Source organism: Heptranchias perlo, chromosome 17 (genome assembly GCF_035084215.1).
Source record: "Heptranchias perlo isolate sHepPer1 chromosome 17, sHepPer1.hap1, whole genome shotgun sequence".
NCBI lineage: Eukaryota > Metazoa > Chordata > Chondrichthyes > Hexanchiformes > Hexanchidae > Heptranchias > Heptranchias perlo.
Window position 1 is genome coordinate 29468032 of NC_090341.1, and position 22269 is coordinate 29490300.

At 42.4% G+C, this 22269-nt stretch overlaps 1 protein-coding gene across 4 annotated transcripts in view; it reads right to left on the minus strand.

Annotated features, from left to right (window-relative positions):
- The window catches only part of fhit (fragile histidine triad diadenosine triphosphatase), an 838012-nt gene that overhangs the window by 774883 nt on the left and 40860 nt on the right, over nucleotides 1-22269 (minus strand). For all 4 annotated transcript variants that reach the window (XM_067998830.1, XM_067998828.1, XM_067998827.1 and 1 more), the window contains exon 2: nucleotides 21186-21234. The gene's annotated coding sequence lies outside the window, so the exon portion shown is untranslated. The remainder of the gene's footprint in view (nucleotides 1-21185; nucleotides 21235-22269) is intronic.

Sequence of the window (22269 nt, forward strand, 5' to 3'; positions counted from 1 at the left end):
CTGGTGTACAAGGACACCCAGGTCTCGTTGCACCTCCCCTTTTCCCAATCTATCACCATTCAGATAATAATCTGTCTTTCTGTTTTTACAACCAAAGTGGATAACCTCACATTTATCCACGTTATACTGCATCTGCCATATTCTTGCCCGCTCACCCAACTGGTCTAAATCACATTGGAGCCTCTTTGCATCCTCCTCACAGCTCACATTCCACCCCAGCTTTGTGTCATCTGCAAACTTGGAAATGTTACATTCAGTTCCCTCATCCAAATCATTGATCTATATTGTGAATAGCTAGGGCCCAAGCACCGATCCCTGCAGTACCCCACTATTCACTGCCTGCCACCCGGAAAAAGACCCGTTTATTCCTACTCTCTGTTTCCTGTCTGTCAACCAGTTCTCAATCCATTTCAGTATATTCCCCCCAATCCCATGTGCTTTAATTTTGCACACTAACCTCTTGTGTGGGACCTTATCAAAAGGCTTCTGAAAATCCAAGGACACCACATCCACTGGTTCTCCCCTATCTAGTCTACTAGTTACATCCTCAAAAACTCCAGATTTGTTAAGCATGATTTCCCTTTCATAAACCCATGCTGACTTTGTCCAATCCTGTTAATGCCTTCCAAGTGTTCTGTTATCACATCCTTTATAATAGACTCTAGCATTTTCCCCACTACTGATATTAGGCTAACTGGTCTGTAATTCCCTGTTTTTTCTCTCCCTCCTTTTTTAAATAGTGGGGTTACATTTGCCACCCTCCAATCTGTAGGAACTGTTCCAGAGTGTACAGAATTTTGGAAGATGACCACTAATGCATTCACTATTTCCAGGGCCACTTCCTTTAGTACTCTGGGATGTAGATTATCAGGCCCTGGGGATTTGTCAGCCTTTAGCCCCATTAATTTCCCTAGCACTATTTTTTTTTACTAATTCTGATTTCCTTCTGTTCCTTCCTCTCACTAGACCCTTGGTTCCCTAACATTTCCGGGAGGTTATTTGTGTCCTCCTTTGTGAAGACAGAACCAAAGTATATGTTTAATTGTTCTGCCATTTCTTTGTTCTCCATTATAATTTCCCCCATTTCTGACTGTAAGGGACCTACATTTGTCTTCACTAATCTTTTTCTCGTGACATATTTGTAGAAGCTTTTACAGTCAGTTTTTATGTTCCCTGCTAAAACGTGGATATCCAAAAGTTGCTTTCTGAGATGCGCCACTATGCCTTAGCTTCATGAAAACGATGTATCGCTGTCTGCGTCATTGAAATGCATTGAACGGCGCAAAGTTGCTGTATTTGCACGGTAGAAATGAACTAAACTCGCCACAGAAAGTTAAGTCTTGTCCATTTCAGTTCAAGTACCCTTTTAACAATATAATAAGTGTTAATTACTGCCAGTCAACCTCTCAGGCACTGAAAATTAACTATTACAAGTAAAGTCTCATTCCTTCAGGTTTTTCTTGTTGTTGAAAGTTTTAAAAATTTTAAATTTTAAATTAATTATTTTTAAAAAAACTTTTCTTTTGTCTTTTTTTTCTCTCTTAATCCCATCTTTCTTTCCCTCTCTTTATTTCTCTTTCTGTACCTGATTTGACATTTAATTCACCCACTTTAATTTACACTTCCTTCTCAGTCTTTGCGCTGTTTTGGGGAGGAATACGAGGAGATGAGATTTTGGTGATGTTTGGGGTAGGGAAGGGAAGAGAGAAAAGGAATTTTTTTTGCTTTACCAGCTGGGAAGGGGAAAAATGAGGTAATGGATCTGTGCTTCTTTAAAGTGTTTATGCATGTCCCCTACAACTGTATCATGCAGTAAATTAGAACAATTTAATTTCCAATTTTAATGGTTCAGTGCAGATCTTCGGACTTTACTCTGATATATCGGGATTTCCAGAGGCACAGCACTTAGTCTTCTACCATTTCTTCACATATCATGCTTTTGAAATAATTACTTCTCGTGAGCTGTTAGAGAGCTCAGTTTTATATCTCTAGTGAGCAAGAGAACATCATCTATTTTTTCCATGAACCCATCCTGGGGACACACTGAAAAACAATTACCAGATCGCAGTTTAGATTTGGGACTCAAAATAATGAAACCTGGAGATACCTACACAAGAACATAAGAAATAGGAGCAGTCATAGGCCATATGGTCCCTCGAGCCTGCTCCGCCATTCAATAATATCATAGCTGATCTTCGACCTCAACTCCACTTTCCCGCTCTATCCCCATATCCCTCGATTCCCTTCGTGTCCAAAAATCTATTGCTCTCAGTCTTGAATATAATTAACGACTGAGCATCCACAGCCCTCTAGAGAATTCTAAAGATTCACAACCCTCTGAGTGAAGAAATTTTTTCTCATCTCAGTCCTAAATGGCTGACCCCTTACCCTGAGACTATACCCCCTAGGTCGAGACTCTCCAGCCAGGGAAAACAGCCTCTCAGCATTTACCCTGTCAAGCCCTCTAAGACTGTTATACGTTTCAATGAGATCGCCTCTCATTCTTCTAAACGCCAGAGAATTTCGGCCCATTCTACTCAATCTTTCCTCATAGCACAACCCTCGTATCCTGGGAATCAATCTAGTGAACCTTCGTTGCACTCCCTCTAAGGCAAGTATATCCTTCCTTAGGTAAGGAGACCAAAACTGTACACTGTACTCCAGGTGTGGTCTCACCAGAGCCCTATATAATTGCAGCAAGATCTCCTTACTCTTATACACCAACCTCCTTGCAATAAAGGCTAAGATACCATTTGCCTTCCTAATTGCTTGCTGTACCTGCATGTTAACTTTCTGTGATTTGTGTACAAGGACACACAAATCCCTCTGACTACCAACATTTACTAGTCTCTCACTTTTTAAAAAATATTCTGCTTTTCTATTCTTCATACCAAAGTGGATAATTACACATTTTCCCACATTATGCTCCATCTACCACTTTTTCGCCCACTCATTTAACCTGTCTATATTCATTTACAGCCTCTTTGCGTCCTCCTCACAACTTACTTTCCCTCATAGCTTTGCATCATCAGCAAACTTGGATACATTACACTCGGTCCCCTCATCTAAGTCATTGGTATACATTGGAAATAGCTGAGGTCCAAGCACTGATCCTTGCGGCACCCTACCTAGTTACAGCCTGCCAACCCGAAAATGATCCATTTATTCCTACTCTGTCTTCTGTCCGTTAACCAATCCTCAATCAATGCTAGTATATTACCCCCAATCCCATGAGCCCTAATCTTGTGCAACAACCTCTTGTGTGGCACCTTATAAAATGCCTTTTGAAAATCCAAATATACTACATCCACTGGTTCCCTCTTATCTACCCTGCTAGTTACAACCTCAAAAAGCTCTAATGGATGTCAAACATGTCAAAAACTCCAGTGGGGATAATCTAATTCACTTAAATAGATGATAGGGATTAGCAATGCTTGCCTCTTCTCTTTCCCTTATTCCCACTAGAGTCTGATATCACATACATGATTTTTGGATAATTGAAGGCATTAAATGAAGAGGATAGATCCCAGGAAAAGTACTCACTCTTACAGTGTCAACTTTGACCAATGCAAAATAACAGCACTTCACCAATCTTGCCAAATAATGTTTGTGTTGTGGAGGGAGGAGGGGAAGGATAAACAGTTGATTGCAATCACCATCTCTGGTTCAGGATTAATCGGTGTTCGAAACAATTTGAGAATATCCTTAGCTCATATGAATGGATATTGCAACATGGTCCTTGGGAAGTGGTTTTGAATGTAGATAGTACCTCAATCTTACCTCATAACTTAATAAAACATCATAAAGGTTAATTGTAACAAGGAGCAGTAAAGGTTGCTGTGTTGGACAGGAAATAAATATTAATGCTTGTGAATGGCGCTCATTCACAGTTGATCAGTTCTGTATCTATTCAGAGGAAGTATAGGTAAATACAGATCCAAGCCCTTAGCAGCTTCAAGTTGATGGGGGTTAAGAATTTCATGCAGGCATTAATACAAGGACAATGAAAACTGCACTGTTTAATTGTAATAATGTGGGATTCTCACTCATTGTGGAATGTTTCGACCCATCTCCTGATTGTGTGACTTCCATCACTAGCACAAAGCAAAGCCAGACAAACAAAGGAGTGCAGAATCATATGCAAAAATAAGTGCACAGCTTAAGTTCTCTTTTGTGATAATCGATCAGTCACTCCATTTGTACACTATTAGGGCAAAGACTAAGTAAGAACCTAAGTCATCTGGACAGTTTGGAAGTGAAAGAGTGTACCTTGAAATAGCTGTAAGATTGAACTATCAGCAACTTTGAAGTCTAAATATATACATTCAGAAATGACAGGATACTTTCAGATAAAGTAAATTTCCCAGATTATCAAAGAAACAAAATAAAGTACACAATAACAAACACTAGGAACAAAACTGCATTTATATTACTGTAGAAGTATATGATTATGAGGAGTTCAAAACTATTTTCCTCGTGTTACAAAATGTTAGTCAGTCAAGTCATATTTTCAGAACTTCGAGGACTGGATGAGTGAAGGTCTATTGTGGTACAATATCAATTATTCTACATAGTGACTTCCAGTTTGGCTGAAGTGCTTCAGTGGGAACGGTAAACTGAACAAGTCAATACACATTGGGCCAGAAATTGTTCGTAAAACAGCGGTGAGCCGAATAGCGCCCACTGTTATTAATGGGCAAGTCAAAGAGCAAGTTCCGTTGACCGCACATGCACAGTTAAATCTGCTCTTCCTGATTTCCTGCTGATCTGACAGCTTCACATTAAAGGGATATCGCAGGCAGGAACTTGCGTGAACTTGCTCTCCTGCCCAGCTGGAAACTAACTAATCTCACCAGAAAAAAGGTACGCTGAGTTATCTCAGGTCTAAACTAACTTTCAACGGTGTGGTAAGTTTTAATGACCGCCAAACAACCTCACTGGCGCTGAAAATTAACTTTTAAAAATGTGGAGTCTCATTACTCTCGATTTTAATAGTTCTTGGACATTTAAAAAAACTTTTCTTCTCAATTAAAAAAAATTTAAATTTAAATTTTTTTTGCTTTTTCTTTGTCTGTTTTATCTCAGTCTTTTGATCTTACCCTCTCTTTATTTTGCTTCCTCTGTCTGATTTTATCGTACATTTTCTAATCTTATCTGACACTTCCTGGTTCTTACTCTGCGCGATTTGTGAATGACATTCATTTCCTGGTTCTCACAGCGTGGCTGATTGGTTGAGAGGCCAGAGAGATCCTTTCCCAGCTCACACAGCCCAGGAAAGAATACTGCAGTTTTTTGAACTCACATTTAAACAAAGTTGCCGTGGAAAAGACTTAGTGGGTGAATTCAAATCTAAGGACAGCAGGCACCGTTGGTTCGCCGCTCACAGTAATTTCTGGGCAATTAGTGTTGCACACTTAATAACCAGTTCTGTGCTTCATTTGCAGAGTGCTGGAGACTAATCATCTCTGATCATTCAGCTAGGGAAGGTAAAAGATGTTCAATATATACTAATTTTTTTAATTAAAAAAATAAATGAAATAATGCCATTGTCAGGAGAATTTTAATAGTACCAGTGAGTTCCTTAAAATCCATTTCAATTGCAATAGAAGAAGCGTTTGTAGTGGGCACAAAGCAGCACGATTCGACGTAGACACGTTTATCTGTTTCACCTTCAGCTCCTCCACAGTCTCAATGGAAATGCAAAATACTCTTCACATCTTCAAAAATCAGCTTTTCAAAATCAACAGAAAGGAAGAATTTGTCCAACCCACTTTTGGTTTGTAAAATTTTTAATGGCATATAAAAGTTGAATCTTGTTAATTAGCTCCCATTTGATACATCAAAACAAGTTATTAGCCAGTGGGAGACAGAAAACATTTAAGTTTGTAACAAACCTGCTCATTTAAGTCTTTGGGACTCAAGTGTTGAGGCTGTTTGCTCATGAAACACTTTCTACCCACAAATGTCTATTTATTTTTCACAATAATATGATTTGATTGTTATAATATACATTTACAATGCTAAATGCATACTATAGCACCTATCTGCTGTGAGCACAAAATAATGCAAGTTTTTTTCTGAAGCAAATTTAAGTTGATTTGTATTTGACATGCTAGATACAAGAACACTATAATTAAGTTAAAGCTGCAAAATCAAAGACTAAGAAATGTCATTTTGGCATGTTGTTATTTTGTGTTATTATCAATTCAAGGCTGTAAAAAGAACTACACATTAATTGCATTGGTCTTACAAACCACAAAATGTACTCAACTACTTTGTTAGGAGGATTCTTCAGTGCTCATTAATTCCCTGTTACATTTTTGCTCATCTTACTTGCTCTAAATTCACTGATTGGCAGAAATCAGAGATCCCTCTAAAGCACTTCAACATTATTAGAGAGACAATACATGGCACACCTATAGCCTCTGTGGTAAAACACTCGTCTCCTATTAACGGTGCCTGAGTTAGAATCCCAGCCTCACTAAAATTAGCTCTTGGATGTCCTTACTGGAAGTGCTTTGCAGAATCCTTGCTCTTCCACAAAAAGCTATGTTATTACAAAGCACCCCAATCTCAGGAGGACAAAGGGAACCTTCTGTTGGTCAATATGAAGTCACATTGATGGTGGCTGTGGATTCTGCAGCCCAGATAACTGCACATTTTCAGCTAAAGAACAGCAGTGTCGAGTGGGAAGGCAGCTATGATCTAAAAACAGGAAGCAGAACAAGGGGGAAAGCTGAATCTTTTACACAATTAACTAATATTAAGTTTCTGGTACTCTTTAAACCTCCCCATTAAAAAAAACAAGATCATCTCCTCCATCTGCCATAGCGCTGTGAAATCTGAGAGCAATCCACAGCACAAAACAATTAGACTTGCATATATATAGCATCTTTCATGGTCTCAGGGCATCCCAAAGTGCTTCACAACCAAATCAAGTATTTTATAAGTGTAGTCACTGTTGCAATATAGGGAAACGCGACAGCCAATTTGCACACTGCAAGGTCCCACAAACAGCAATGCGATAAAAGACCAGATATATGGTTTAGTGATGTTGGTTGAGGGATAAATATCAGTCATGACATCAAGAGAACTCGCCTGTTCTTCTTCAAATACTGCCGTGGGATCTATACATCCACCTGAGGGGGCAGAGAGGACCTCAGTTTAACGTCTTATCTGAATGGCGGCACCTCTGACTGTGCAACACTCCCTCAGTACTGCAATGAAGTATCAGCCTCGATTACATGCCCAAATCCTGGGGTGGACTTGAACATACAACCTTCTGACTCAGACATCCCAGATATTTTATCAGCTGGCAGGGCCTTGTGAGCCTGATACTTGTAATTCAACCACTTAAGAAGTCACACACATACTCCGCACACAAACAAGAACAATTTAAGTTTTAGCTCTGATTTTCAAGAATGGCAGGTTTTAAATCCTATTAATTATCATTGATTGGGGAACCAATGTTATCTATTTTTTGGATTGAGCAAAATAATCCTGACAGTCTAATTTCAACTGCAAGTTTTTCCACACAGAATTAAAAATAGTCCCAATTCATAACAGAAAAGGACTGTAAATCATATACACAGCATTTCATTCTTTTAAAGAGGAAAGAACTTGCATTTAAATAGCACATTTCATGTCTCCAGGACATCCCAAACCACTTTACAGCCAATTAATTACATTGGAAGAGTAGTCATGTTGTTATGTATGCAAATGCAGCAGAGAATTTGCGCACAAGGTCCGACTAATGACAATAAGATAAATGGTGGTATTGGTTGAGGGATAAATGTTGGCCAGGACGCCAGGAAAACTCCTTCTTCTTTAAATAGAGCCGTGGAATCTTGTACATCCACCTGAGAAGGCAGACGGGCCTTAGTTTAATATTTCATCTGAAAGATAGAGACCTACAAATTCGATTGCACCTGCCCTCGCTCTGTCCGCACCAGAAGTTGCACAAGAGAAGGGCTCCTCCTGGCTCCAAATTAAACCTGTAGATCGCTGCCGGCCTCATATGCCCCCCCATCCGACTGCCTCCCCCCTCCTGGGCTTAGGCCCTCGTCTCAGCCGGCTGATCTCAGTTACCCCCCTACCCATTCCCCGCGACCGGCGAGCTGCCTCTGGGCGTGACATACAAATGAGGCCAGCTGCCCAACTTTCCATGGTCCTGCTGCCAGCCACATTAGGTGTGTGCGCTGCACCCAGATTTCCCACTTCAGTCGCAATCTAATTCCGAGGCCAGCATTTCCAATAATGCAGTACTACCTCAATATTTCAATGAAGAGTCAGCCTAGATTAATGGGACTTGAACCCATGACCTCCTGACTCAGAGGCACTGAGCTAATCTGACACTTGATTGCTTGTCGTTACATCACTAACACTGCAGCATTGTGGTGAGAGGAAGTCTGACAATATGTTTACTCTACAGTCTGAGAGTACCTTTCCATCTTGTGCTCAACTTTTTCAGTGTCAATCTCTGCCAGCACAGTAGACAAGAGGTATCAGAGACTTGGTTAACAAGAAGTGGTGGCTTGGTAGAGAAACACTGGCCCTGATGACTGAAGACACAGAATCTGAAATTGAAACGCCAACCTTGGGAAGATAGATGGTCTTTTTCTCAGTAATGCATCTGTTAAACTTGAGTAAGAGTTGCAGCATGTAGCTCCAAGTCATCCATACATTTTTTTTTAATGTGTTGATTGATTTTTTTAATACATTAGGGAAACTATATTCTTGTTTAGGCCAAACCTGATTATTACGTGTCTTGGTTACAGTTTTAAACACGTACAATCACAAAGTAACAGTTGTTTATCACATACGTTAACCGTGCACAGTAGCACTCCTTTGAATTTAAATCACATTTAAAACCGGATAAACTACCATGCAACAAATCTAAAAACTTTCTGATGACATCATACCGCATTAATACCTTTTTTGTAAATATTATATAGTGGCACAAACCGCCTGCACAGCAATAATAAACTCCAAAAAAGACAAAAAATATCAAAGACAGAATACAAAACTACAATCTAATCTCAAGTTCAAAAAACAGATACAAACTACTCAAACAGTTCACATCATCTGAAACACTTAATTACAGCACTCTATCTGGTGCTCAATATCAATCTCTGTCAGCACAGTCGACAAGAAGCAGCAGGGACTTGATTAACAAGAATTGGTGACTCAGTAGAAAAACAGTGACCATGGTCATTTTTTTTTTGTTTGTTTCCCCCCACTCCCCTCCCCGTTTCCCCTTCCTCTTGTTCTGTTCCTTTTTAAATGCTGTTCATCTGTACTATCTTCCAGTTCTGAGGAAGGGTTCAATAACTGAAAATCAACACGTGTTCTCTTGACAGATGCTGCCTGACCTGCAGAGTGTTCTCAGCATTTTCTGTTTTTGCTTCAGACTTCCAGCATTTGCAGTGTTTTGCCTTTAATTGCAGCACTGGCTTCAATTCACTCTGAGTTATAAGTTATTTTGTTCATAGAAATTGCAGACACCAGTACTGACTGTTATTTAATTCAGATTACAGGAAATTACTGTTAAGAAAATTAGGACTACCTGAAGCCTAGAAACACGTGGAAGGGCAAGACTGCCGAGGACAGAGAAGAGGGAGAGAATTGCTGCAAGTAGCTCTTGGGCTATATTATGAATATCACTGACAATAATATGGGGACAACATGTGGGGACAAAGACTACATTCCTGTTAAATTGGTCAGTTTACAGAATTTCACACTTCAAAAATATAATTTCTGACTTTATGACCTGTTCTCTAAACTTTGAAACATTGTAGCTTCACTAATAGCAGATGTGCTCCCTACTTCAGTTAAAGACTGTTGATCTTGTTTGCATTTATCATATTCACTTTAAATTTTCAGTAAGTTATATATTTAGCAATTTCAACTAGTTTCATGGCATCATATTTTAAGCTCCAATCCAACACTGTTATTAAAAGATAAGGAGGAAGCATAATTAAAAATGTAAAAAAAAGTGACTTATTAACTTAACTCAACATATCCATTAAGATGCTGATTACAGCAGTGGTGTACTGGTTTTAATTTGCTGTAATAAGACCATATAAGTTGATCATGATCACAATATGCCAAACATTAAGTTGATTATATTTTATTTAGATACTGAAGTGTCATCAAAAGATTAAATAAAAACTACATTATTGATCCTCATACTTAGAAGATTCTCCAAGTGAAAATTTTCTTTTTCTTTTGACTTTTACTGGCTAAGATTTGGGGTATTTGACTGTGCAAGCTAGTGTTTAATCAAATAACATCTACTGTCTTTTTTAAAAATCATTCTCGGGATATAGGTGTCGTTACCAAGGCCAGCATTTATTGTCCATCCCTAGTCGCCCTTGAGAAAGTGATGGTGAGCCGCCTTCTTGAACTGCTGCATTCCATGCAGTAATTAATCCGATCATTGTAAACTTTAAAAAAAATCACAAATCTCATACCACCGATACATGTCGGGCACATTCCCTTTTAACTGAGGCATGTACTGGCAACAGTAAATAAATAATTATTTGTTTAGATTATTCAGAAACTATAATTAAGCATTCTCCATGTCTACCATATTCTGTTTCTCAGAAGTAAAACCCCTCAAAACCATGAGATATCTTACACTGCTTTAAATATTCTGGTCAAATAACATTTGAAGTATGTCATTACAGAAGCAGTAGCCCCTTAGGTCTTCTTTTAACTACTACTGTGCAATGAACTAAGATTTCTTGGGTCATATATGATACGGGCCTAAAGTACTGCCATAACAAACCCAGTCTTTGAAATGTGAAATAATACAGGCTGCATATGTGGCATGCAGAAATGTTACTTGGTGCAGAACTCGTTAAATCCAGTGTCACTTTTTACTGTGAACATGTTTGTGGGGCACTAAACAGAGTCTGCAAGACATCACTGCATTCAAAAGTTAAACAGCTGTCAGGGTGGACCGTGCCTTCCAAATTGCTGTGCAGTGCAAGTTCCCTTCAGACAATTTTGTTAAAGTAAAATTTAAGCTGTTGGGTTAAAGGTAAAAAAGACCTTTGGCGACTCGTGTGTGTGTGGCTGCGGTCACTGCCCCGAGACCACATTGAAATGCGCCTTGCGCGGACCAGACTAACCATAATTAAAGCTTAAACATAACAAATGATGATTAACAAATTAATGTACTGCTAAACAAAATAGACTCTGCTAAACAAGATGGACCCTGTGAAAAGACATTTAAAAATGCTGACTTAGCACAACGAACTGATAAAAACTACAGGACAGACAAAGACCAGACTGTCTTAAGTTGATAACAGTTGTTTTAATGTGATTGGAGGTCAATTGTTGCTGTCGGGGCCTAATTGGCTAATGTGTAACTAAGCAAGGCTAATAATGTAATAAACTGCTGAATGTCTGTACTTGTAAAGTATAAAAGAAGCTCAACGACCATTTTAATGTTGAGAAGGTGACTGCGTACACTGCGGGGTGCCAAGCGCTTCTCCCAAAGCTTTGTCCAATAAACTGCATGTTGAATCTTTAAGTCTGACTCCGAGTGGTGATTTCCCACAACAAATTGGCGTAGTCGGCAGGATCTCACTGCTGGTGAGTTGATCGGTTGGCCTCGATCAGCGAACTGGAGTAGAGATTATTGAACTGTGGAAGTCAGACTGGGCCAACAATGCAGTTAAAAACGGGGGAAAGTTAGGGGAAGTTATGGGACTGTTGGGTCGAAACAGGAACTGATTGCTTGTGCTGATTGACTAAGGACAAGGAAGTGCCCGTCTCAAACGCGCAGCCTTAGACCGGTTGTTAAGAGGGGAGATTCCCCACGCGAAGGTCAGGACCATGAAGTGGGCGTAGAGGCACAAGGGCACTTAGGATCATGAAGCACAAGTAGTCAGGACCATCCGGCATCAAACTCTGTAGTGGCGAACAACGCAGAGATAATTAGAGCATAAGAATTCACGATGCGTACTGTCTGAAGTTTTAATGTCCGAAGTTTTAAGCGGTGCGGTATGGATGCGGTAAGGAGCTGATCACCCTGACCTAGAGCCGGGCTCCGGTGGAGGAAACACGTTACCAAAACGGTAATCGTGGCCGTGAGTATAAGTAGAGTATAAGTTGATCCGGTGGGGAAAACACGGTGCCGAGTCGGTAGTCGTGGCCGGAGTAAGTTCAGTTCAAGTAAGTTCAGTTGGAGTTAAGTTGAGTTATCCGGTGAGTGGCCGGGAGTTAAGTTGAGTTATCCGGTGAGTGGCCGGGAGTTAAGTTGAGTTATCCGGTGAGTGGCCGGGAGTTAAGTTGAGTTATCCGGTGAGTGGCCGGGAGTTAAGTTGAGTTATCCGGTGAGTGGCCGGGAGTTAAGTTGAGTTATCCGGTGAGTGGCAGGGAGCAAGTAAAGATGACAAGTGGGGAAACTAGGTGGGGACCTGCGGGTTCCCTTATTGATAAATATATGACAGACAGACACTCGTTGATTAAGCAGATGCAAAAGGATGGCTGGGATGTTTCTCAGACCTTAGAACAACAGAGGAAGTGGGTAGATGGGGAAAAGAAAGACAGAACAAAAAAGGCAGGGGTATTACTAGTCCACCAATTAGCTGGACTAATAGGACAAGTAGGCGCTTCCACTAGAAAGTGGAGCGAAGACAAGGATAAAATTAGGGAATTAGAATCTAGGGTAAGGGAATTAGAAAAAAGGAATCAATTATTAGAAGGGACTCAATGGGAAGGGGAAAATGTCCCTTTGCCCCCTTACGGGGAACAAAGGGACAAAGAAGAAGAGATAACGCCAGAACATAACTTGGCGCCAATAACACGAGGGGGAACGAACGCGCGGCCAACAGCACATTACAAACCATTCACCCCGGGCGAGAGGCAACGGATAATGGCCTCCCTGGGTAAACTACAACCCAGAAGCACGAATACAAAATTTTGGGCAGAACGAGATACGGCCTGGGTAGGACACCAACTGCACTTCAGGGATATACACCAATTAGTCAGGGCCGCATGTCCAGCGGACAAATGGAGGCAGGTAGCCGGAGGGCCCGCCGCCCTCGCCGCAGTAGACTATAATGGGGGGCGCTGGACGCATGCGGTAGCCCTAACGGCAGAATTGGACGCCCAACAGGCACCCTTCGTCTTGTTTAAAACGGAAGTACAGAGGGTTTTGGGGAATGCTCCCACCAATTGGAGTAAAATCACAACGACCAAACAACAGAGGGGGGAAGGGGCCTCTGAATATGGGGAACGATTGTTCCAAATATACCAGGAATGTTCAGGGCAAGAAAACCCAGGCCGTGGGGATCGAGCCTTCATCCAGGCTTTCAAGGACGGGCTCTCTAGCGCCCACCAAACCATCTTAAAAATGGGAGCGATCCTGTCCCAGGATTATGACGAACTGGTAGAATGGGCTAGCGGCGTACAAGGAGGGGAAGAGGAGAAATCTCAGACAAAGATAAAGCAGGAGAGAGTAGCCGCCTACGGTAGCGGGAGCGGAACCAGGCCCAACCCGATCTGTTACAATTGTGGCCAACCAGGGCACGTTGTAAGGGAGTTCCGGGTCCCGATGAAGGGAAACAGATTTGCAAACAGGAGACATTGTATTTATTGTAACAAAGATGAACACACGGAAGCAATATGTTGGGACAAACATGGGAGACCCCCGCCCCGACCCGTGTCCACAACAGAACCGGAGGGACCAAGGAACCTCCGAGGTCAGCAAGACTGACGGCCGGCAGCCCCCATTAAGAAGGGTAAGAAGGAGGGAAGGATCTATGTGTCTGCACTGGTAGGGGGCAGGCAATGTGAGATGCTGGTGGACACAGGAGCATCCATATCTGTCACCGACCTTCCCTTACCCACTACAAGTAGGATGATTTATCAACAGGGACAGGAGGGAACAAAACACCCGCCGACCTGAGCGAGACAACGTTAGTAGAAATAAATAATTTGTATATACCTATGAGATTCTATGTATGTAAAAATAACGAAGGTACGATAATGTGGAATGATTTAATGAAAGAGTACGAAATTTTGATCGACTGCGGGAAGGGAGAGCTAATCTGGCCAAAACGGGACGGCCGGAAAACCGGAATGGGAAGACTCACGAGTCACCTCAAGACCATTAAAGTGGCCACAGCCACCTCTAGGGATTGGCGACTAGAAACAAAAGGGTTTGGGGCCATCTGTGCCTCCGTACCCGGAGTATGGGCCGAAACAAAATTAGACACCGGCCTAACCAAAACTGACCTGATAAAGGTGTCCGGACCAGAGTATAAGCCCCACCGACAGTACCCGATAAAACCGGAAGCAAAGGCAGCGGTAGTAGAAATAGTTAAAGGGTTAGTGGAGAAAGGAATCCTGAGGGAAACTATGAGTACCACTAACTCCCCTACCTGGCCAGTGAGCAAACCCGACGGAAGTTATAGACTCACAATAGACTACACTGCCCTCAATAAAGTCACGCCCAAATTGCACCCCATTGCAGCAAGCCTCTCGACAATCCTGAATGGATTGTCGCCGAAGCATAAAATCTTTACCATATTAGATATAGCCAATGGATTCTGGTCCCTACCCTTGGATCCCGAGTTCCAGGAAAAATTCGCATTTACAGTGGGAGACAAAAAATATACTTGGACCCGCCTACCGCAGGGATTCCACAATAGCCCCGCCATCTTCCATCGAGTAATGAGTGACATTCTGAAAAGGATAGAACTAGAAAAGGGTAGCACGATTCTACAATACGTGGATGATATATCAATAGCCTCAGAATCCAAACCGGGACATCAGGGAGCACTATATCTAGTGTTGAATGAACTGAAAGCCGCAGTGTTAAAGGTGAGCCCCAAAAAGGCACAAATCGGGAAAGCACAAGTCCTGTACCTAGGACACTTAATCTCGCAAGGGCATAAAGAAATGCCCACAGACCGAAAGAAGGCAGTGCAACAAATGCCGCGGCCAGTCACCGTAAGAGGAGTCAGGAAGGTACTGGGACTGTTTAATTATAGCCAAAGCTTTATCCCGGAATTCGCAAAATTGGCAGAGCCTATACAGAGGCTAAAGGGGGAAAGCCAGCTCTAAACTCCATCGAATGGAGACCTGAACAAGACGAGGCCTATAATAAGTTAAAAGCAGAACTGATAACAGTCCCCGGACTGGGACTACCAGATTCCAATAAAGATTTCCACATACACTGTAACAATGAAGGGGGGTTCTACTCTGCAGTAGTAACGCAAGATCATGGCGATAAACGGAGACCCATAGGTTACTATTCGACAGCAGAAGGGCCGGTAGTAACCGGACTGCCAAGGTGTATAGCTGCCTTAGATTGCGCCGCATGGGCAGTAAAGGTTGGCGAACCGATAGTAATGACAGGAAATATAATCCTCCACACCAAACATACCTTGGTGGACATGCTAAATACAGGGAAATTAAGGTCTGTCTCGAACATGAGAAGGGCCAAATGGGAAGCCGTCCTCCTACCTCCCAGTAAATCAGTTATAATAGTAAGAGATACAGGAGATAACCCAGCAGAAGGAATTTTGGAAACAGGCGAACCACATAACTGTGGAGATGTAGATATGAATACAGAAGAGGGTAAGATAAAGGATGTACCTTTAGCAACGGCTGAAGAGACCCTTTTTGTAGATGGCTCACGTAAATACGTGGAAGGATCACCCCAGACAGGGTGGGCGGTAGTAAATGATAGACTGGAAACGGTAAGGGCAGGAAGAATTGACGGGGGCTTGTCCGCGCAGGTGGCGGAACTAGTGGCACTCACAGAGGCACTGGAATTGTCTGAAGGAAAGGCGGTATATATACCGATAGTAGGTACGCGTTCAGAGAAGTACATGATTATATGACGGCATGGGGTAGGAGGGGGTTTTTAACTACGGGGGGAACCCCTATTAAACACCAACAAAGAATCGAGGCATTGCTAAAAGCCAGCGAAAAACCCCGAGAAGCGGCAGTAATAAAAGTCAAAGCACATCAGAAAGAACCAGGAAGGGAGAGCCCCGACTGGTTAAAATACAAAGGGAATCAAACCGCAGACAGAGCAGCGCAGCTAGCGTTAGAGCAGGAGGCAGTTGGTGAGCTGCCAATAGCAGTAACGGGCCAGACAGAAGACGAAATATATATTCGGGACCTACATGAGGATACCTCGGAAGAGGAAAAGGGTAGGTGGGAAGCACAGGGAGCAAGCAGAGGGACTGATAATGTTTGGAGACGTAATGACAAGGTAATGGCGCCGGGATGCATACAAAACACCCTCTTGGAACGACACCATGGACTCTCACATGCGGGAAGAGAGGCCATGGCAACTAGTATAGGAAAGGAATGGTGGTGGAAAGGAATGGGGAGGGACATAGCCCGACATTGTCACCGCTGTGTGACATGCGCGCAACACAACCCTGGTCGACCCATAAAAATTAAGATGGGACACCAGCCCCGACCAAAGGGACCCTGGGAACATCTACAAATAGATTTCACAGGGCCACTACCACAATCCCACGGTAAAACCTATTGTTTGGTTATCATAGACCAGTTTACCAGGTGGGTAGAAGCGTTCCCTACAAGAAATTGTACTGCTACCACAGTGGCTAGAATATTGGCGGAAGAGGTAATCCCTAGATGGGGAATACCCATACAAATTGATTCGGATCAAGGGACACACTTCACCGGAAAGGTGGTAAAAACAGTGTGCCAGCTGATGAGAATAAAACAAAAATTCCACATCCCTTACCATCCGCAGAGTTCCGGAATGGTAAAACGCATGAACCGAACCCTTAAGAATACCCTGGCCAAGGCCATGCAAACGTCAGGGAAAACGTGGACAGAAGTATTACCTATTATATTAATGAAGTTAAGAGCCACGACAAACCGGACAACCGGATTGACCCCTTATGAGCTAATGACAGGAAGGGCGATGCAATTACCGGAAAACATCATAACAGGTGGGGCCGATGTAGGCCCACTAAAAGACAAAATTTAACGGTATGTTTTGGAACTAAGCGCCCAGCTAAAAGGGATGCGTAAATTAGTAAGGGACAATCAGGAAGAAAGAGACGCACAGAGAGAGCTTGAAACGCTCCCTAACGTCCCAACGGCGGGACGTCGCGTCATGGTAAAAACATTACCTGAAAAACCGGGGTTTGCACCAAAATGGAATGGCCCATATGTGGTCATAATCAGTGGAGACACCTGTGCCTGTCTGGACATAAGAGGGAAGGGTGTATGGAAACATTGGACGCAATTGAAATTATACAAAGAAATGAATGGATAAACATTGAACAAATGTACTTTTATTTTACAACAGGTGATAACTACAAGCAAGACTAACTAAAGCGTTCGGGTTGGCGGTATAGCCTTTGGGACGTTGTTAATATAGAATAATAAGCAGAACATAACAAACATGTCTAACCATATGTATATAATTGTGTCACTCTATGTGGTCGCGGTCGTAAAATTAATGGGATTGAAAGATAACTTATTTTTCAAGACCCATGTACATCTACATGGAAATCGAACCGTGTGTTACCCGTTAGCCCGATCTGTAGAGGCCCTGTTCGTGGCCACCCCTGGGTGGATCCCCCATGACTTATATACGGTAGATACTTCAGACGCACCCTGTGAGGGACGTACAGGCCAATATAGGAGGAGTATACAGGGGAGATGCGTGGAACTAATAAACTCCACAGATCCTGTGTGCAGGGGGGTCCAGGGAGTGAAAGGGAGGGTATGCTCAGACGACACAAGCTACCCGCTTTGCTTCTCGGGACAAGGATGGGGGTGTGCATATGCCTTGGTCCCCGAGAATGCTTCCTGTGTGCAGACGCAGTGTGCCCGTCAGCACTGTCAAGTAGACGGAGGCCAGTTTGCTTGCACCTGTAACGAGCAAAGATGCCTGAACGTGACCGCGGGGAGGCAATTCATTTGTGGTCAGTGTAATGGGACTCATGTCAGCTCAGCCACATGGACATACCCGTTTGATACTTACCAATTGGTAGGATCGGGTGGAAAGTCAAGTGAACTGAGCAATTGGCGGTGTATACAGTTCACACAGACCAATAACCAGGATGTTAAATGTTACCGAGCCAAGAAGGGATTTGTGTTCCTCCTTGACGGCACCTTCACGACGGCAACGCCAACCCTCCCGATCCTCTTTGCAGTAGGGGCAATAGGACCACTCACGGTTCCATGCCCTCAGAAGGGGCATGCCCGGAGAAAGATAGTAACACGGGCCATCAGCCAGGAGTTCTGTGCCGACTGGAGGGACCCGGTCACACTGGGACCTTCGCTCGGCTACGGGTTTCTTGGAGCCCTGTCTCTGGGGGGGATCAACAGGAGTAATTAGCGCAAAGAATAGAAACTATTTGATCTGTGGACTAACCATTTTGGGAAACAGCACAGCAAAGGGACTGAGTGCCATTAACCGAGAACTGGCTGAATTAAGTTTGTACTCGCAGCAAACCCGCTATGCCGTAGATTATATATTAGCCCAGCAGGGAGGAATATGCACCATAATAGGAGACATCTGTATAACACATGTTACAGATGAATCCTACAACATCAACCAAGCCATTGACGACATAAGAGAACAGCTCAATGAATTTAGACTAGGCCCCAAGAAGGGGAATAGCTGGCTCGAATGGTTATTGGGGGGATCCTGGGGGTCTTATTTAATGCAAGGACTAATTATTCTCGTCGTAATAATAATTGCTTGTTGCTTGGTTATCGGATGTTTTAATGTCTGCTGTAAAGTCACGATGGCTCGGATTATGCCGGGGGCCAGCGTGGTCACTGACAAAGAACATCTAATGGGGACACCCAAAAACGCCAGGGAAGACGGCGGCAACGAGGGAGAGGACTATCTGTAACATGTAACCTGTGAGTTACGGGTTAGGCATACGCACGGAACATCACGGAAGATAAATACCCGAAAAGGCTGTGTATTAAGTGCCGGACCAACGTTGCATGAACTCTATCATTATTGGTCTAAATGATTATTAAGCCATAATCATGACCAAAAGGGGGGACTGTTAAAGTAAAATTTAAGCTGTTGGGTTAAAGGTAAAAAAGACCTTTGGCGACTCGTGTGTGCGTGGCTGCGGTCACTGCCCCGAGACCACACTGAAATGCGTCTTGCGCGGACCAGACTAACCATAATTAAAGCTTAAACATAACAAATGATGATTAACAAATTAATGTACTGCTAAACAAAATGGACTCTGCTAAACAAGATGGACCCTGTGAAAATACATTTTAAAATGCTGACTTAGCACAACGAACTGATAAAAACTACAGGACAGACAAAGACCAGACTGTCTTAAGTTGATAACAGTTGTTTTAATGTGATTGGAGGTCAATTGTTGCTGTCGGGGCCTAATTGGCTAATGTGTAACTAACCAAGGCTAATAATGTAATAAACTGCTGAATGTCTGTACTTGTAAAGTATAAAAGAAGCGCGACGACCATTTTAAAGTTGAGAAGGTGACTGCGTACACTGCAGAGTGTCAAGCGCTTTTCCCAAAGCATTGTCCAATAAACTGCATGTTGAATCTTTAAGTCTGACTCTGAGTGGTGATTTCCCACAACATTTTCTTCACTGGTACAAAAGGAACAAGGAGTAATGTCCAAAGATTTCAGTTGCCTTACACTACTTCCAGTGGAACAGCAGGTTGGTTTGTTACTGCAATTCACCACACATTTGTAGTAGTACATGGTTTTGAGCTTTAATTCACATGGTGATTTCATCTCAGCCACAGTATTGGGGCTGGTGCTGAGTGAAGATAGTCACCACCATAAGGAGCAAAGAGAACAAATAAACTGGCACCCAATTTAATTGCCAATTGCATGGGAGCCTAGATCTGGGAGGGAATGCTGCGTGATTCTAGGGACTTAAGGAGCAGTCAAATTCAGGACTAAAAATGGGGGTAATAATAATAAAATATATACTTTTTAAAATAACTTCGAAGCAGGTTCACAATATTTAACATAGTGCCTATTACAAATAAATTGGGTTTATTTTGTATCATAGTGTGCACATATAGATGTAAAAATTCATACTATAATGCAAAGTGATGTTCCAACATACAGTGTCATATATTGGCAACCGTGTTTGTACCCATGATTCCCCACACAGTGAGCTCCAATCTCAGATGCGCAATGTTGTGGAAGCAGCAGAGAGAGGCCAGGCACATCCCCACACAGAAGAATGCTGCTCTCAGATCCCTCTGTGGGTGGTCATACTTTCCCCGCCTCCAATTTTTTGCTCAATTTCCTCTCCTTATACCTTTTGGCCTGAAGGTAGCAACTTGTACTGGAGAAGGGTTCCACAATAGTGACCCTTTAGCATCTTACCCAAGCTGCCAATTCTTTATTTACCTGGACAGTCAATAATATAGAAGAGATCTGGAAGCAAACCACTGTAATTATTACAATTGTGTGGCAATAATGAGCCGAGATGCACAAGACAACAATCATGATAAAACAGAGCAATAAATTTGTTTGAAATTAAATATTGACATATTTGTTGGAACTGTTGCAAGTTTTACACAGTCACAGTACAAAACATGATGAGCTTTACTCAGCTATAGTTATGCAGAACATATATACAGCACAGTTATATACAATGTTTTCGGTATAAACTACCCTCATTTTGCTTCCACAAAGAGCTAACTAGCTGATTACAGTAGAGCACATCATTGTTGAATTTTCTGCTGTAGCATTTTCTAGTTAGGAACTGTCAGGAATTCACATGCAGTTGGCTAGCATCTAAGCTGGCATGACCTGGTTTGTTAACATTCAAGGAAGACAGATATTAGACCAAATGGGCATCAACATCTGATTGGAAACATGTGATATATTTCATCCACTATATACTGTTGACAAGTTGAACCACATTATTTAATATGAAATAAAGTGCTATAATCTGCAAAAAAATGTTTGAACACATCACTAGTGATTCAGAAAGTCAGAAACAGCTATTCAAAAAAAATGTTTTATCTATTCTAATCACTTGTACTGTTGAACTCAGGTTGGTGCTCTTGTTGTGCAGAAACAGACAGGCATTTAGACCTTCCTGACTCATGTCTCTTTAATCAAAATACACAGATCCCAGAATGAGAGAAAATCAATGCTGCGAAACAATGTTATTGTCAATCCAAGGCAATAAATATACTTACCCTTCCAGATCACTCTCAATGGGCCCAAATTGCTCAGAGCACTTGACAACTAAAAGCAAAAGAAAAACAGACTAAGTTCTACTATATAGATATGAAAACCTACATTTTTCATATGCTGATAGAAATTAATATCAATTAGTGAAACTGTAATATTGCATTTAAAGCAGGCATGCATTATTATAAGACATTGGGCACCACACCTGAAGCCTTACACAATGGGCATTTAAAATTCCAACAACAACTTGCATTTATATGGCACTTTTAACATGAAAAACATCCCAAAGTGTTTCACAGGAGCGTAATCGGACAAAAATTTACACCTCTTTTAGGAGGAGTGGTGGTTTCGGGAGGCAACTGACAAGTGTAGGGCCTAGATGGCTGATGGCAAAGCCATCAATGGTGATGCAAAGGGAGTAGGGGATGCACAAGAGGCCAGAGTTGGAGGAGGTTATAGAGATAGGGAGGGGCGAGACCACAGAGGGATTTGAACATGAGGATGAGAAGTTTAAAATTGAGACACTGGTAGACCGGGAGACAATGTTGGTCAGCAAGCACAGTGGTGATGGGTGAGTGGGACTTGGTACAGGTTAGAACATGTGCAGCAGAATTTTAGATGAGCTCAAGTTTATGGAGGGTGGAAGATGGGAGGCCAAGAGAGCAATGGAATAGGCGAAACTGGAGGTAACAAAAGGATGGTTGAAGGTTTCAGCAGTAGATATGTTGAGGCACAGGCGCATGCGGGCAATGTTATGGAGGTGAAAGTGATGGAGAGGATATTGGCCAGAAGCTCAGCTGAGGATCCAAGTTTCATCCTGAGACAGTGGTAAGGGAGAGGGATAGAATCAGTGGCGAGGGAATGGAGTTTGTTGCAGGGGCCGAGGACGATGGCTTTTGTCTTTCCGGTGATTAATTGGAGGAAATTGCGATGTTGGACAAGCAGTCTGACAACACAGAAGCGGTGGAGGGGTCGAGAGGTGGTGGTGACGCAGAGCTGGCTGTCCTCAGCGTACATGTGGAACCTGACGTCAATTTAAATTTCCAGGCATTCTACAGAATGTATGTAGTTTTTGACATTGCCAGAAGC